The sequence below is a fragment of the Scyliorhinus torazame genome, chromosome 9, assembly GCF_047496885.1.
Source record: "Scyliorhinus torazame isolate Kashiwa2021f chromosome 9, sScyTor2.1, whole genome shotgun sequence".
In the NCBI taxonomy this organism is placed as follows: Eukaryota; Metazoa; Chordata; class Chondrichthyes; order Carcharhiniformes; family Scyliorhinidae; genus Scyliorhinus; species Scyliorhinus torazame.
The window spans coordinates 233,304,402-233,322,082 of record NC_092715.1 but is presented as its reverse complement, the minus strand read 5'-3'; the positions used below and the strand labels follow the sequence as shown (position 1 = coordinate 233,322,082).

At 45.4% G+C, this 17,681-nt stretch overlaps 1 long non-coding RNA gene across 1 annotated transcript in view; it reads left to right on the top strand.

Moving 5' to 3' along the window:
- The first annotated feature begins 656 nt into the window (after positions 1 to 656).
- The window catches only part of LOC140430078 (uncharacterized), a 29,607-nt gene continuing 12,582 nt past the window's right edge, over positions 657 to 17,681 (top strand). The window contains exons 1-2 of the long non-coding RNA XR_011949315.1: positions 657 to 785; positions 6,103 to 6,206. This is a non-coding gene — a long non-coding RNA (uncharacterized lncRNA). The remainder of the gene's footprint in view (positions 786 to 6,102; positions 6,207 to 17,681) is intronic.

Sequence of the window (17,681 nt, the reverse complement as noted above, 5' to 3'; positions counted from 1 at the left end):
ATTTTCATCAAAACCTCCCTTGGAACATCCCCATTCAGTATGGATCGGATCATATCCCCATTACACGCAGCAATGCTGCGTTACCCAACAATTTTAACCAGGCAGAAGTTCATGCAGTATGATTGACGTAAACAGATTTCGACTGTGAATTTAAATTAGATGGTTTCGTTATGTTTTCGTTTTTCTAGAATGTTGAGAATATTCAAGTCTGGAACTTTCCTTTACGAATTGAGACTTGTTTTTGCTGTAATGTCTAAACTTCAAGAGCAGCGTTTCTCTTCAAATCATTGCACTCAGTTAGCAAGCAGAAGACAGAACATAAGCTCAGTCGATGATGCCATTTCTGGGAATGCTGCTAAATTTTTGAAAATTTACATAAATTATTAAACAAGGAAAGCAACACAAGTTTTCACAGTAGTAGATCGAGCATCTGCCGCAGTGCGAGTCCTCCCTGGTGACCAAGATGGCAGCGTTATAGATGTGTTTTCAGAGTTAGTTGCTCTGCCTGTAAACACAATTGAGGCAGTAATGTCCGTTCAAATCCACGTGAAATGAAGCAGAAAATTTGAATTTGCAACAATAGATTTCTAAAAGCTATTTGATTTTCTGTCTTTCTTTCACAGTGCAGGATCAATAATCACATGAGGCAGTGCAGCTCCTGAACACGCATGCTTTCACAAAATGACCAAGCAAGGACTGAAAATCCAGGCAAAGGCCCTTAACTGGATCAGTGTCATCATCATGCAGGACTGAAGCTTCCAGCAGGACCTTTGCACCAACCTGAGGTGCTCCCATAGATTCTATGCCAGAGTTTCATTTAACATCGAAATTGCATTGAAATGTGTCTGCACAAATCCCCAATTTTCTTATAGGAACTGTACAGCATGTCTGTATAATTAGAGAGTGAAGACCAGGAATGTCAGGGCTTTATGGAAACTGGAGATTTTTGTTGTTGTTGTTGAAAACTGCATTTTTGATTGTTGATGCCGAAGTGAGCACAGATCCAGGAACACCTACATCTCTGCTTCAAAAGCGACGCAGTAATGAGTGTGTGCTATCGGTTGGAAGATGATCTCTCCCAAAAGGATGACACTGCTCTTCCCAGTGAAGGTCATCATGGCATGTTGACCTGCAGTTCAGGAAAGTGGCGATGTATGACTGCTCAGATGCAGATTGTGAATGTCTGCATCTCACAATGTATCCATTTGCATACTCTATTGGGTGCCGAAAACAATGATCAGACAGCAACCTTCTTTGAAATACAGACCTCGTGAAGTCCAAGGTCCAGGCTCTAAATGGGTTAATGGGTTCCAGCTCCTCCACTGTAGCTATCTCCTTACCAGTAATGTGTGATTCACTCAGTATTCCCCCCTTAAACTGACTGTCTAAATTCCCTCAGATGGATGGATTTATTTTGCAATAGCAATAACTTTACAATTACGTTGCAGCTTTTACATAGTAACACATTCAAAGTGTTCACAACACTTAGCTATGGAAAGAGATATTAGCCGAGCTAACCAGAAGCTCAAGCGATAGGTTTTATGGAGCAACTTAAAGAGAGATAGAGAGACAGAGCGGTTTAGGTAAGAAAATCCAGAGTTTAGTGCCTGTATGCTGAAGGCATGTGAATGGTGGAGTGATGGAAATCAGAGATGCATTGGAGGAGTGCAGAAATCGCAGAGGGCCGTAGAGCTAGAGGAGGTCACAGAGAGGGGATGGGGACAAGGTAACGGAAGCATTTGAGTGTAAGGATAAGATCTTTAAAATCAAGGTGTTGTCACCCTGAGAGCCAGCATAGGTCAGTGAGTGAAAGGATAATAGGTGATTGAGACGTGATGCAAGTCAGGATACAGGCAACAGAGTTTATGATAAACAAAATCTTAGGAAAGGGGGAAATTGGGATGCGATTCAGGAGAACATTGAAATAGCTCAGAATGGAGTTCAAAGGCACAGATGAGGATTTAAATAGCAGATAAAGCTCAATGTGAGCTGATTCATTTTGGCAGAAATAATATGGAGAAACGGTATAAAATAAAGGGGGAAACTCTAAAGGAGGTGTGGAACAGAGTGTATATGTATATAAGCCATTGACGATGGCAGGGAAAGCTGAGCGATCAGCTAATAAAGCATAGTATCTTAGGCTGTATTAATTGGGGCATTGAGTACAAGGGTAAGGAGGTCATGTTGAACTTATATAAGACACTAGTTAGGTATCATTTGGAGAACTGCGTCCAGTTCTGGGTGCCATACTTGAGGAAAGATGTGAAGACATTGGAGAGAGTACAGAGGAGATTCAGAAGAATGATTCCAGGGATGAAGAGCTGTAGCTGCGAGGATAGATTGGAGAGGTTGGGAATTCCTCCTTGGAGAAAGGAAGGCTGAGAGGAGTACGATAGACGTATTCAAGATTCTGAGGGGTATGGACAAGGTAACTAGTGAGAAACTGTTCCCACTCAAGAGAGCATCAAGAACTAGAGGGCACAGACTGAAAATGATTGGCAAAAGGATTAAATGTGATGGATGGAAACTTTTTTTTAACCCCAAGGATGGTTGGAGTCTGGGACTAACTTTGTGAGAAGGTAGTGGAGGCAGGTTCCATCGAGGTATTCATAAGAGATAAAGAAGGGGAATGGAAATAGCTAGAATGCTCTTTCAGAGAGCCAATGCAGACTCGATGGGTTGAATGGTCTCCTTCTGCACCTGTAAGGGTTCTGCGATTCTGTGAGGCAGGGACAGGTGATCCTTCTCTCAGACTGTCCAACAATCTCACTTTATGCACCTGATATACTGGGGTCCACCCTCCTGCCAATCTAGTCTAAACCTTCTCCAAGAGCATGCGTGAACATCCCCACAAGCAGTCATTTTCAAACCCAGGGTCACGACCTTTGGGTGGGTCACGGGCAGGTGTTGGGGGCATCGTGGGGCCATGCTTCGCGGCGTTCCCGATCGCGGGACCATGCGTTGTGCATTCCTCATCGTGGCAGGAAGTTGCTGATGGCATGGGCATGCGTACCCCCTCGGCAGTGCGCGGGCCCGGAGCCCAGCAGGGCGGATCGCCTCCTCCTGACGTCAGCGCACTGACCCAAGGGCAGATTTTTTTGAAATCGTTGGAGCCTTCTTGCCTGGAGTGGCGGCAGAGAGAAAGTCACGCAGCAACACTGACGTCACGTGTTCTGGGCACGGGAGAGATTCCTCCATCTTGCAGCTGCGAGCAGCGCTGGTGTGGACTCCAGGGCCTCGGGTGAACAGCCCATGAAGAAGAGGTTGGAAACAGGAACAAAGCATAATAAACCCATAAAGATGAGTTATTAATTGTGTCAATGTAAATCAGGATTCAAACTGCATGTGTGCTATATGCAGGGAAGCACTGGCAAATGAAAGTTTAAAACCTCAAAACTTCAAAGACATGGCGATTTTGTGGACAAACCTCTTGATTTTTTTCAACGAATACAATGAAATCTTAAATCATCAGCTGAAGTCATTATCTGAAATCATCAGCTGCAGTTCTGGTGAGCTGTAACCTATCCTTTTTGAATAGGCGCCTTCTGTCCCAGAACTGGTTTCAGTGCTCCAAGAATCTGAAGCCTTCCCTCCTGCACCAAACTTTAAAACCATGCATTGAACCTTCCTATCTTCCAATTTCTACTCACGCTAGTTTATGGCATTGGGAGTAATCCAGAGATTACTACCCCTGAGGTCCTACTTCTTAACATCCCCCCTAGCTGCTGAAAATCTGACCTTCGGACCTCAATATATATCCTCTCTATGTAATTGGTACTAATTTGTCCCACAACTTCTGGCTCACTTCCTTCCTGCTGCAGAATATTCTGCATCCTTTCCTTATGTCCTCATGCCAAGCACCACGGAAGCAACACACCATGTGGGACTCAAGGTGATGGTTACAGAAATGCCCATCTGTTCTCCTGATGATGTAGTCTCTTACAATTGCATTTCCATGTTTTGCTGTTGCCACCCCGTACAATCTCTTTTGTACTGATGATATGGACTAAGATGCACTTCTTCCGGGTATTGCTACTCACAGCAGTATTTAATGCTGAGTAACTGTTTGAGAATTGTAAACATTCCGAAGACTCCTGTACTACGTGCTTCTTCTGTCCCTTCTGGCTAGCCACCCAACCATTGCTCTTACTTCTCATTACCTGTGGGATGACAAAATAATAACGTATCATCCAGGAAACTGTCATCCTCTCTTAAGTGCCACAATATCTATCGGAACAACCACAAACTGGATAAGAATGCAGAAGAACAGCATAAGTGGGCCTTGTAGAGATGGAGTATCCATCTGACATAGTAGGGAAGGAGGCAGAGACTTTCATAATCTGGAGTTTCCATGCTCTGACTCTCAATCAGATCCCGGCGTATCACCGGTACAAGCATGCCTAGTCTCACCAAGCATAACTAGTCGATTGTGGCACTAGTTCGGCCCACCTCAGGATCCAGGCTTATCGTGGTATTTTGTTTTCCATTCTGAAATGGCCCCTGTTGTAGAACTCCTTGAGAAATCAGATTCCTTTTCCAGGGCTAGTGGTTTATTATCGTGTTTCTGGGCTGGCCAATGTGGAGGTTCAATTCTAATCAACTGAAGGCCACTCATGGAGTGCTTATTTCCATGAACCACTGCAGAATTCTGCTCCAGGTACAATCCTGGCAAAACTCCCTGATAGATTTTCTAGGGCAAATAAAACTGTCCATTAACATTTACTAGAATTGACATAAAGTCTCGTGCAGGGTTAATTTTAAATTATTTGAAAGAACCTCATGACTGGATCTCACTGAATCCAGCCGAGTGTATTCACATGGTCCAGACAGTGGATGGGAACCCCCAAATTACAAAATAAGACCGCTTAGACCCTTTGGTGACAGACAATACAGCCTGTGCTTATATGAAGAAATTTTGCAGCGCTGAACACATATCTTGAAGTGGAGATGCCGGCATTGAACGAGGGTGAGCACAGTAAGAAGTCTTACAACTTTAACCTGGTGTTGTAAGACATCTTGAATAAATTAAAGTGGCTAATTCTGAATATCTCCGACACAAACCTAAGCCTGGGGATAACGCTAGTCACCATTCAGATGGGTTGTAATGGGGAAAAAGATCAGGAGAAACTTGAGGGGAAATGCAATGATATTCCTCACATTTGCAGGTGTTAATGGATCTGATTTATACGCAGTAAGACTGTTCATACATCAATTAATAATCAGCTGTCCTGCAATATCTGAATGGAAACCAATGCAATATTTTTGGGTGGATTGGGAAGAAGCCTCTGGTGCTTTGAAGCCAATTTTCTAACAACATAAATATGAAGCCTGTGCATGTTGTGACAAGTGCTGTAGCATCTGTGGCACAGGTGAACTCATGTCTCCAGCGTAGAAGGTGGTCTGCAAAAGTGGAAGACTTGCCAGCAAAGCTGAGTAATGCACAGAGTGTAAACAGGCAAGTAAGCATAAAAACAAAAACAAACCTGAAAAAAAAACTATCCATTAATATTTACCTTCTACCTTAAAATGGCCCACTAAGCATTGCTTCAATGCACCAGATTCTTGTGGTCATGGCTTGTGCTGTGGGTGAGGCCTCAGGAAATCGTGGCATGGGCTCATTCATCCCTGACTTAAATCAAATTAAGAAAGTTGTGCAGCCCCTCCAGGCAAGAGCCTGAAAAGTTTATTGGATAATCAGGCATGAAGTGAAAGTAGCACTTGAGGTCCCATGCCAGATTTCCTGATGATAGACAGTGGCATGTGAGATCCCAACAGTATTGGGAAATGTGGAAAATTAATGCCTAATGTGTGTTATATCTTTGTGGATTGTTAGATGTATCAAATTCCAGTTCCAGCTAAATGGTTTGCTGCCCTAACACCATTAGGAGGGTATTTCTGAAAATAAAATTCATTTTTCAGTTCCAGAATCACAATGGTAATTTGTGTGGTTTTCTATTTGAATGTTAACAGATAAAAAAATACAGAATACAGAAATGTTCCCCTGAGGAGAAAAGATGATATAATCTACAGGCTGTATTCAATTCGGTTCTGTTACCAGATTAAACTAATATGGTTGTAGATCCTGTTCCCTTTCTCTTGCAGATATGTCTCACGAAAACCACCCCCATTGTGAACAATTGTTGAGAATCAGTCAGGAGTACAGCCTAGAGATTGGCCTGCGATACTTCAAAGGTGCGGCGATTAAGGTTAGTGACCAGCTCGTACCCATTATTATAGAGGAGAGGCAGCATGCAAATTTGATGTTGTCCTCATTTACCCTATGATAGTGTTGATCCAAGTAAGACGCATGCTGTGAACTACTTGAATGCTAAGCATGGAGCCAAGACATTTGTGCTCATAGCACCTGGTGCAGCCAACATGTTGCTCTTAAGGACAGTCCTGCCCTCTTAAATGGAAGCTGCACTGTGTCCACAGAAGGCTGCTGCAGAATACTTTGCTGCAAGAGGTGCATGAAGCATTAAGGCAGCGAGAAGGCTCTCGGGTTCATGGATGTTGAAGCCTTTGTCATAGCAGTAGACAGGAGAAGAGATGCCACAGTTCCACAGGGACCAGGAGGCTCTCAAGGGCCATCTTCAGAAGGGATTGGGAGCAGGAGCCAGGGCAATGCAAGAAATCTATCTCTGAGGAGCTAGAAGCAGTGCCAAAACAAGCCGAATGGACTAATGGAGATGGTAAAAGTCAATGAATGAATCATCACATGACATCTCCAATCCACCAGATCAACAACCTCTCATGTCACTCAATGCACCACATTGCTGTCACTCAGCCATCCACATAACACCCCGATATTCACCGTTACAGCTCCTGCTGCTTCCACAAACCTCCAGCCTTTCAGCTGTAGCGGGCTTGTTTGTTTTATTTGTTTATGGGATGTGAGCAATGCTGGCCTTGTCAGCAATTGTTGACCATCTCTAATTTCCCTCAGGAAGGTGGTTGTGAGCACCTTCTTGAACTGCTACCATCCATGTGGCACACCCAGAATACTGTCAAGCAGAGAGTTGCAGGTTTTTGACCCAGTGACAATGAAGGAACAGTGATATAGTTCCAAATCAGGATGGCGAATGGCTTGCAGGGGAATTTGCAGGTGGTAGTGCCCATGTATCTGCTCTTGTCCTTCTAGGTCATAGAGGTTACCGGTTTGGAGGGTGTGATTGAAGGACGATTGGCAAATTGCTATCGTGCATATTGTATATGGTACACACTGTTGCCCTGTGCACCAGTAGTGAAGGGAATAAATGTTTAAGTGATGGATCAGCGCTGATACAATGAGCCACATTATCCTGGATGGTGTTGGTCGAGCTTCTTGATTGGTGTTTTAGTTCTATCCATTCAGGTAAGTAGAGAGTATTCCATCACATCTCAAACTTGTGCATTTAGATTCTGGTCAAGCTTTGTGGAGTCAGGGACTGAATTACGTGCCATAGGATTCCTAGCCTCTGGCCTGCTCTTGTAGTCACAGTATTTATATGACTGACCAGTTCGGTTTCTGGTCAATGATAACCCCCAGGATTTTGGTGGTGGGGGATTCAGCAATGGGAATGCCATGATTAAATTCTCTCTTAATTGTTGAAGATGGCCTTTGCCTGGATTCAAGGGGCATTCATATTGCTTGTTACTTGTCAGCCCAATCCTGAATGTTGTCCAGGTCTTTCTGCAAATGGAAACAAACTGCTTCAGTATCTGAGAAATCATGATGGCACTGAACATTGTGCAATGTTAATGTAGTGATCTGTATATCTGCTGATGTGTAAAGGATTAACAATTGCATCACTGTGTTAGACAACCACTAGATGGCAGCACTAGATTCCGGTATATAAACTGAACTAAGAGGATCTTGGGTCTCTTCGAACCAGGAGTGACTAGACAGCAGAGTGTTAGAGAGATAGCTTAGTTGGCACGTGTAGTTAAACATAGTTAATACTTCTTCTGATTTACTTTAACTTCAGTTGTGGTTCTGTCGAGTGAACAAACTCTTTAGTACTTATATTAGTTATTCATTAAATCTAATTTGCTTTAAATTGAAGATTGGTATTTTCATTGAAATCAGACCATTCTGCAAGTGAAGCAAAGAGTAGCGACATATTATGATCACGTAATATAACATGGTACCAGGTTTTGGCTTCAGAAAATTAGCTAGAGTGATTTAGTTAGATCAGAAACAGAAGAAAACCTTCGCAGCTATTCGACTGGAGAAGCACCGCAGCAAACGAATCCTTTGAAGACAAACGCCTCAATGGACCACTCACAAGCTCCACGTCACCTCAGGATAACCGGTAATTTGAATGCAAATTGGAAGCTATTTAACCAGCAATTTCAAATATATCTGGAAGCTACAGATTTAACTGATGCAACTGATGCTCACAAAATTGCATTGCTCTTAACAATGGCAGGACAGCATGCAATTGAAATATATAATTCCTTTCAGTATTCTGCTGGTCAGGACAAAGCTAAATTTGATGTTATTTTAAGTAAATTCGACGACCACTGTAAGATCCAAACAAATGAGACATTTGAGCGCTTCATTTTCCATTAGAGATTGAAAAAACAGGGGAATCATTTACTAGCTTTGTGACAGACTTAAAACTTGTAACTCAATCCTGTAACTTTACAGCACTGCATGATTCTCTAATTCATGACCAGATTGTATTTGGGATAAATGATGAGCACCTCAGAGAAAGACTTTTGAGACAAAAGGATTTAACGTTAGAAATAGCGATTGAAAAATGCCTAGCACATCAGCAAAGTAAGAATCAGTACCAAAAGTATTATATTCATGAAAAAGGTGTGAAAATTCACCATGAGGTTGAGTGTGTAGAAATAATGTCACAATCGATGAAGAAGCACATTTCAGACAGCAGCCATCTTGTGTGCGCGCACTCAAGCCCTGCATATGCGCACTTCATGAAAAAATGCGAGACCGACGAAAGCCGATTTGCACATGTGTGAAGATGTGTGGTGCGTCACAACGTCAACGTCATGACGTGTTCTAGATGTGGAACTGCCCACTTAAAGAAGAAATGCACAGCAAATGGAAAACGATGCTCTAAATGTGGCAAATTAAATTATTTTGCTGCACAGTACAGATCTTCACTCGCATTTAAACCTGCTAAACGAAACTACAGGCAGATTAATGTTCGAAGTGTCGATTCAAAAGAAAAAGAAGAAGAAGAGAATTTTTCATCCGATACTGACAATTACTCATTTGAAAACACGTTCTTTGTTGGCCTAATTTGTTGGTGTGAAGAATCCAATGAAGCAACAAACAAATATCAACAAATTAATTCACTAAATTCTAATAATGAATGGAACACAGTCGAACAAGTAAACAACTGCCCAATTCTGTGTAAATTGGACATTGGCACTTCGGCTGACCTGCTCTCAAGGCTGCATCTCAACAAGCTTCAACACGCACCTGAGATACTTCCAGCAGCCTGCAGACTGAAGGAATATAAGAGCAACTTGATTTCTTCAATAGGGTCATGCCATTTAAAGTCTCCAATAAACAAATTGAAAAGATATTATGATTTGAGATTGTTAAGAATGACAAATCTTCACTTCTAGGTGCACAAGCATGTAAAGAATTGCATCTAGTGCAGTGTATTTATAGAGCGACTGCATCTACACCAATATTGGATGATGATATCCAGAGCACTTTGAATCAATATCCTGATGTTTTTAGAGGCATGGGTACACTACCATTCCAATATAAAATCCTACTAAGGAAGGACGCCAAGCCAGTGGTACATCCGCCCAGAGAATTCCTGCTCCTTTATGAGAAAGGTTGAAGCAAGAACTAAACCGACTTCAGAACCAAGGGATAATCTCACGAATCACTAAACCGATTGACTGGGTCAGTTCATTAGTTTGAGTAAAAAACGTCCGGTTATCTACACATCTGCATTGATCCCAAGGATCTCAATAAGAACATAAGGAGGGAACACTATCCCATTCCAAAACGCAAGGAGATCACCAGTAAGATGGCAAATGCATGCATCTTTACAAAGTTAGACGCGTCACAGGGATTTTGGCAAACGCAACTTTTAATACTCCCTTTGGAAGATCTTGTTTCAATCGAATGCCGTTCGATATCATATCTGCATCTGAGATATTCCACAGGATCATGGAACAAATGACGGAAGGAATAGAAGGTGTGAGGGTATACGTTGATGACATCATAATATGGTCGACAACAAAAGAAGAGCATATTGAGCGATTAAAGCAAGTGTTTCAGCACATCAACAAATATGGCCTCAAGCTCAACCAATCTAAATGCACTTTTGGAACATCATCACTTAAATTTTTAGGAGATACCACATCTCAGCATGGTGTACAACCTGATGATGACAAAATTTCAACTACTCAGGACATGAAGGTACTTGAAGACACAAAGGCTGTACTCAGATTTTTAAGCTTTGTCAACTTTTTAGGCAAGTTCATCTCCAACTTGTCAACAAGAACAACAGCTTTAAGACACTTAATAAAGAAGTCTACACCTTTTGAATGGACAGAGGACCATCAGAAAGAGTGGCAAGTTCAACTCATGACTGCACCAATTCCAGCTTTCTTTGATCCTAAAAGAGAAACCAAAATATCCAATGATGCAAGTCAGGATGGGATAGGCGCCATACTCTCACAAAGAGACGCCAATTCATATTGAGTTCCTGTAGCATATGCTTCAAGAGCAATGACAGCAACGGAATGCAGCTATGCTCAAATTGAGAAGGGATGTCTAGGTCTACTGACAGGAATATTCAAATTCCATGATTGCGTCTATGGGCTTCTCATCCTCACAGTTGAGACGGATCACAGGCCATTGGTCCACATTATCGACCAATGACATTACGCCAAGACTCCAAAGGATCATGATGAAACTACGACGGTATGATTTCAACCTAATCTACACACCAGGGGAAGATTTAATCATAGCGGATACACTATCATGCTCCATTACGCTGTCAGTCAACCATTTGAATTCATATGTGATGTCGAAGCTCAGGCGCAATTCTGTGCAGAAAACCTACCGGCATCAGATCAGAAGTTAAACTTAATCAGAAATGAAACTAAGAAGGATGCGAAACTACAAAGGGTCATTCACCATCTTCAAAATGGGTGGCCGAAAGGGCGATGTCCTCAGTACAGAAAAGTTCAGGCAGATCTGATGATCGTAGATGTTCTACTCTTGAGACTCGGCCGAATTGTTATTCTTTTAAAAAAATATATGTTTATTCAAGGTTTTCAATAAATTTTTACAAAACACTCCAAAAAGGAAAGAAAATATACATAAGAAAAGTAAAAAGGGGGGCCTTACACCATCCCTTCCAACAACTTAAACCACTAAACATTAAACTATCTAACAAACTATGAACAAAAATGGGGTAAATGCCCCTTACAATAATAAAAACAAGCCCCCCCCCGGGTTGCTGCTGCTCTTGACCTCCACCTAACGTTCCGTGAGAAAGTCTAGGAACGGTTGCCACTGTCTGGAGAACCCCTGCACAGATCCTCGCAAGGCAAACTTTATCCTCTCCAATTTGATGAACCCTGCCATGTCATTAATCCAAGCCTCCATGCTTGGGGATTTCGCATCCCTCCACATTAGTAGGATCCTCCTCCGGGCTACCAAGGACGCAAAGGCCAGAACTCCGGCCTCTTTCGGCTCCTGTACTCCCAGCTCATCTGATACCCCGAATATTGCTATCCCCCAGCTCGGTTTTACCCAAGACTTTGGACATAGCCTTTGCGAAGCCCCTCCAGAACCCCTCCAGCGCTGGGCATGCCCAGAACATATGGGTGTGATTCGCTGGGCTCCCCGAGCACCTCACACATCTGTCCTCCACCCCAAAAAACTTGCATATCCTCGCCCCTGTCATATGTGCCCTGTGAACCACTTTGAACTGGATCAGGCTAAGTCTGGCGCAAGACGAGGAGTTAACCTTGCCCAGGGCCTCCACCCACAAGGCCGTCATCCAGTTCCTCGCCCAACTCCTCCTCCCACTTGCTCTTCAGCTCCTCCACCGAGGCTTCCTCCGCCTCCTGCAATCCTGCAACTCCTGATAGATCGCCGAGACCTTGCCCTCTCCCACCCATACACCCGAGGTCACCCTGTCCTGAATCCTCCGTGAGGGAAGCAGCGGAAATTCCCTTACCTGCCTTCTCACAAACGCCCTCACCTGCATGTACCTAAAAGTGTTTCCGGGGGGTAACCCAAATTTCTCCTCCAGTGCCCCCAGGCTAGCAAAAGCCCCATCGATAAATAGGTCCCTCATCCTTTTAATTCCCGCCCGTTGCCAGCTTAGGAATCTGCCATCTATCCTGCCCGGTGCAAACCTATGATTATTCCGTATTGGGGACCAAATTGAAGCTCCCAACTCACCCCTGTGCCATCTCCGCTGCCCCCAGATCCTCAATGTCGCTGCCACCACCGGGCTCGTGGTGTACCGCGTCGGCGGTAGAGGCAAAGGTGCCGTCACCAGCGCTCCCAAGCTAGTGCCCACACATGACGCCGCCTCTAATCTTTTCCACGCCACCCCCTCTCCCTCCATTACCCATTTCCGAATCATTGCCACACTGGCTGCCCAGTAATAACTACACAGGTTCGGCAGCGCCAGCCCACCCCTGTCCCAACTAAGCTCCAGAAACAGCCTCTTGACCCTCGGGGTCTTACTTACCCATACAGACCCCATAATGCTCCTGCTTACTCGCTTAAAAAAGGCCTTGGGGATGAGGATGGGCAGGCACTGGAACACAAACAGGAACCTAGGGAGGACTGCCATCTTAACGGACTGCACTCTGCCCGTCAGGGAGAGTGGCAACACGTCCCATCTCCTAAATTCTTCCTTCATCTGGTTTACCAACCAAGCCAAATTAAGCTTATGCAGGGCCCCCCAACTCCTGGCCACCTGGATACCCAAATATCGGAAACTCCTCTCCACCCTCTTAAGCGGCAGTTCCTCCAGCCCCCTTTCCTGGCCCCCCGCATGCACCACAAAGAGCTCACTCTTCCCCACGCTAAGCTTGTAGCTTGAGAAGTCCCTAAACTCCCTAAGGATCCTCTCGGGGCGGCCCTTGACCCTGAGTCCCAAGTGATTGGACTTGTTCCCAATCACTGGGTTCGATATGCTCCAATAATGGGGCGATTCCTTGATCGGGGGGGGGTCGTTCACCTGTCTTTGTTTTGGCCACTGCTGGCGCCGAGAGGTCTGGCCCGGCATTCAATTGCTAATATGTTGCAATTGTTCCCGGGGATAGCCGATTAAACTGCAGATGTCTGTGTTGATGTACTGCTAATAGTCGTAGGTATCGATCTGGGTCGACTGCCCCAGAGCCGAATACGCTATTCTGTCTGCAGCTGTCCGTTTGTGTCCTGTTGGCTGCTTTTCCCATCAGCCTTTTCGGTTCGCCATTTTATATCGGGTTTTGACCAAATTAATAGGGAATCAGCCAGTTTAGGTGGCTACAGACCCTCCTTGTGATCCTAACGCGAAGCGTGAAGGATCACATAAATTTTGTCCTTTCCGTTCCCTGACCGGGGGGGGGGGGGGGGGGGGGGTGACACCTCCTACATGGCCACTACTCTAATCCTAGCTATGCACAAAAATTTACCTAAACAATTCTTGAGGCGCTATGTCAGGCAGGGGCATGCATCTACAAAATAAAAACTTGGAACCTCTAATTTTACCTAAATACACTCATCAAGCATTGCATCATCCTATCTCTCTAAAACACACAACAACAATCATAACATTCCATATATTCTTTCCTGGCTTGGCAGTCAAGCTCAGGATCATACATTTTTTTGTTCATGACACGTTTTGTACATCTTTTATTTACAGAAAAACGCAAGTGCATGTTTTATTATTCTGGTTTCATAGGTCGCGGGGGTCTGGGGTCTGGTCATACCCGAATATAGGGGATCGGATCCGATATACTGGGGTTCGAGCGCGGTACGCTCTCCTTCTCCATTTGCGGAGGCGCATAGTCTGCACTGCACAGCAGAGTATTGCCAACGCTAATAGTGCTTCAATGACGTACGACAGGGAGTACCAAGTTATGAACTTGACACACCAGGATAATGCAGCGTGGCTGGTGACTGGGCCCTCGGTACTGCGGGGCAGTGAAACATTAACGGCAGGGGGGTTTGGAGTAATGGGGTCCGCGTTCCCGCGCAACCAAATGTTTATCATAAAAATTTTGACCACGATGAAAGAAGTCCTCATGGCTGTCCTCTTCCTTTTTCTTTCTTTGTGTTCTGTTTTCCTCCGGTCCTGGAGCTTCTGGAGTTCTGTAAAACAAGCATAGTATCTGTAACTACCTTGGTATAATATCCGGCATGTTAGTGTGTCTGTCCTTCTTGGGGCCAATTAAACCCTTCTCATTGGTCACTATATGTGACTCCCCCCCATTTTTTTTTTTTTCAAAACAAATGTTAGGACACGGCACACTTCCCAATGGTGGACCACTGCTAAGTTTATCATCCAAATGTTCCTGGATGTAAATAGAATGAGGCAGCAACCCAAGGGTCGCCTAAATAAATAAAACTGTTTTGAAAGAAAAAGGTCGAATGAGGTGCGTATGGGCCGCGACGGGTAAGATTTGGATGGAGTCCCCCGGTAGGACGGCTACCAATACCGTATGTCCCCTACCCGAGCCTTTTTGACCAGCGGGGGGTTCCCAGGGTGGCCGGGTCTCACGCCGTTTCTCCACTGCCTGAGCAACCGACAAGAATGGGCAAAAATGTAGTCATCGTGGTGGGGCTGCTGCTGTGATTCTACCGTCAAATCAGAATGGGCGTCTGGCCTTGAGCCAGTACCAGCTGAAAAGCTAGTGCTGTGATTCTACCCTCGAATGAGAACGGGCGTCTGGTACCCGAACAGGTATCAGCTAAAGTGTCTGCAGACAAGCTAGTTCCGCTGAACAAGCGTCTGTTGGAAAGAGCTAAAAAGTTTCAGGTGAATGGGTGTGTGACCGTGAGAAAAATTCTCCTGTCGGACGTACAACACTTAAACAAAACATACAAACAACATAAAACATCCTGCAGGTTCCATCAGGAAGGACAACACTTTTCCCCAAGTGTCTCCTTTAAATCATCATGTGGACACTTCAGTTCTCTGTTGCGAACAGGGTCGCAAAGGGGTTGGCGGATTGGGGGTCTGACTCGAGGTCGTCCCCTTCTCCCGGGTGCCAAATTCTGGAGTGAGTTAATGTTGAGAGGGCTGCGTGGTGTGAGTTGGGGTTGCTTTCGTTGTTGCGGACGAGTCTGTAGGAGTTGTCGCGGTGCCAATGGCGTTCGTCAAGTTGTGTGGGGACAAAGTCGGGGTCGTCCGTATGGTTCGGTGGTCGGTGGTGTGGTTTGTTTAAGAAAGTGATCAGGAAGGGATCACTGGAGTCAAACTCGGAGTCGCTGGGTGTGGGTCCAGGATAGTAGGGAGGCGTGCTGTGGCTATCGTCAGAGTCACAGTCGCTGTCTCTGCTGCTGCAGGCGTTCCGGGGCGGAGTGTTGATTTTGAGGGTGGAGTCGGGGGCGAGTCCGAGTCTGGGCTGGACGTGGTGGGGGTTGGTGTGGTCACGTTGGCTGTGGGCGGGGTTTGGTCTGCTGCGTCAAGGATGACGTGGTGGGCGTGGTTTGACTGGGCTCCATAAGCCTTTAGCTGGTTTATGTGAAACCACGCAGTCTTACCATTTGGGTATTTGATTTTGTATACCGATGGGCTTACTTTATCCGTAATGGAGTACGGACCCGAGTATTTCGGAGACAGGAATGTGCTGGGGTTATACACAGACAACATCACTTGTTGTCTTATATTATACTCCGTTGCATGTGCTGCCTTATCAAAACAGGCCTTGCTCTGTTTTCTTTTAGTGCCCAGTTTAACAGCGGCTGCTAGCTGAGCCGTTTTTACATTTACAAGTAATTGCTCAACGGCTTTCTTGTGGGTGAGGGCCGTAACTTCAGGGCTGGTCAGGTCTAAACCCAACAAGTACTCTGTCATTTTCATGGGGCGTACGGTCATGAGGGTGTGTGGGGTGCAACCTGTGGAGGTGGAAACAGTATTACGCAAAACCATCAGCGCAAAAGGGAGGACCGAATCCCAAGTGGTGTTGTTCTGCTGGACCATTTTTCTAAGGGTGGTTGTTAGGGTCCGATTCATGCGCTCCACCATACCACTCGACTGTGGGTGGTACGCAATGTGGAATTTTTGGGTTATGCCAAATATCGTGAGGACGTTCTGCATGACCCGTCCCGTAAAGTGAGAACCTTGGTCCGATTCAATACTGCGGGGGAGTCCCCATCTTGTAAAAATGTGGTGGGTTAGGATTTTGGCTGTGGTTTTCGCGGTGTTGGTGCGTGCTGGAAATGCTTCCACCCACTTTGTGAAAGTGTCTATGACCACCAGAACATATTTATAGCCATTCCTGCAAGGGGGCAATGGACCTATAAAATCGATCTGGAGGTTAGTCCAGGGGCCGTTAATGGGTCGGGTGTGGCTGAGTTGTGCCTTTTTGGCATATCTATCTGGGTTGTCCTGTGCGCAGATGAGGCAATTCTGAATGTAATGGGATACATCCTCTTTGAGATTTGGCCACCAACAAAGCTGTTTGAGGTGGGCTGCAGTGGGATCAATTCCCTGGTGTCCATGACCATCATGGAATAAACAGATTAATTGGTTCCGATCCTGCTTCGGAACTACATAAAGGGTGTCTTTTAACACCACACCATCATGTGTGGTTATCATATTTCTGTACCTCTCGTATGAGGCTGGAAACTTCCCTTTCACGATCTCAGTGAGAGTGCTATCCTGCTTCTGGGCCTCTACTAGATCTTCGATCCTCGTCTGCGTGACCTGAAGTGCACTCACTGGCGCACTCACTGGGGCGTTTTCGGGGGGCTTCCAAATATACCCATGTCTGGATCCTGCCTTTGCCAGCGCGTCGGCTTTTACATTTCCCGGGGGGGAGGAACGATGGTGGCTGCGGACTTTTATAATGCCAAAAGTCCTGTCCTTGGCTTTTTCCAGAATATGGCGGAGTAATGGGGCTGAGGGGAGGGGTTTCCCATCCGCGGAAACAAATCCTCTTGTTTCCCAGAGGGGTAGAAATTCGGTGAGGCTGTTGGAAACGTATAGGCTGTCTGAATATATGTCTGCTGGGCTGGGGAAGGAATCGGGGTGCTCTATAATGTAAGCGATGGCCGCAAGCTCTGCTGCCTGCGCGCCTAAGTGTCCGGGTAACTTTAATGCAATTTCCTCGAGGGCGCGTCCTCCACATAAATCCCACAACCTGTTATGCGTTGCCCATCCAGGACTGTGGAAGATCCATCCACATAGATCCTAACGGGGTCACACGTGTCCGGGTGAGGGGGGCTTTGAGATGGGGTGGCTAGTTTTCTGGGGGGTGTTTTCGCAATAAAGGGGCCTGTATTATGGTGGGGCGAGATGATTTCGCACTCATGGGGGTGTTCCGGGGTACTGTAGATTGTCCGCTAAGTATGTGTGTGTCTTGGTCCGTTTGACTGTGATGTCCCGTCCTTGTAAGAGAAGGGTCCACCTAGCAGCGCTGGTTTGGCTGACGGTACCGTCTTTAAGTCGTCCGTCTAGTGGAAGTTGGGTGGGGGTGTGCTCGGTCAAAATGGTGATGGGGTTCAGTCCGGTAATGTATGAAAA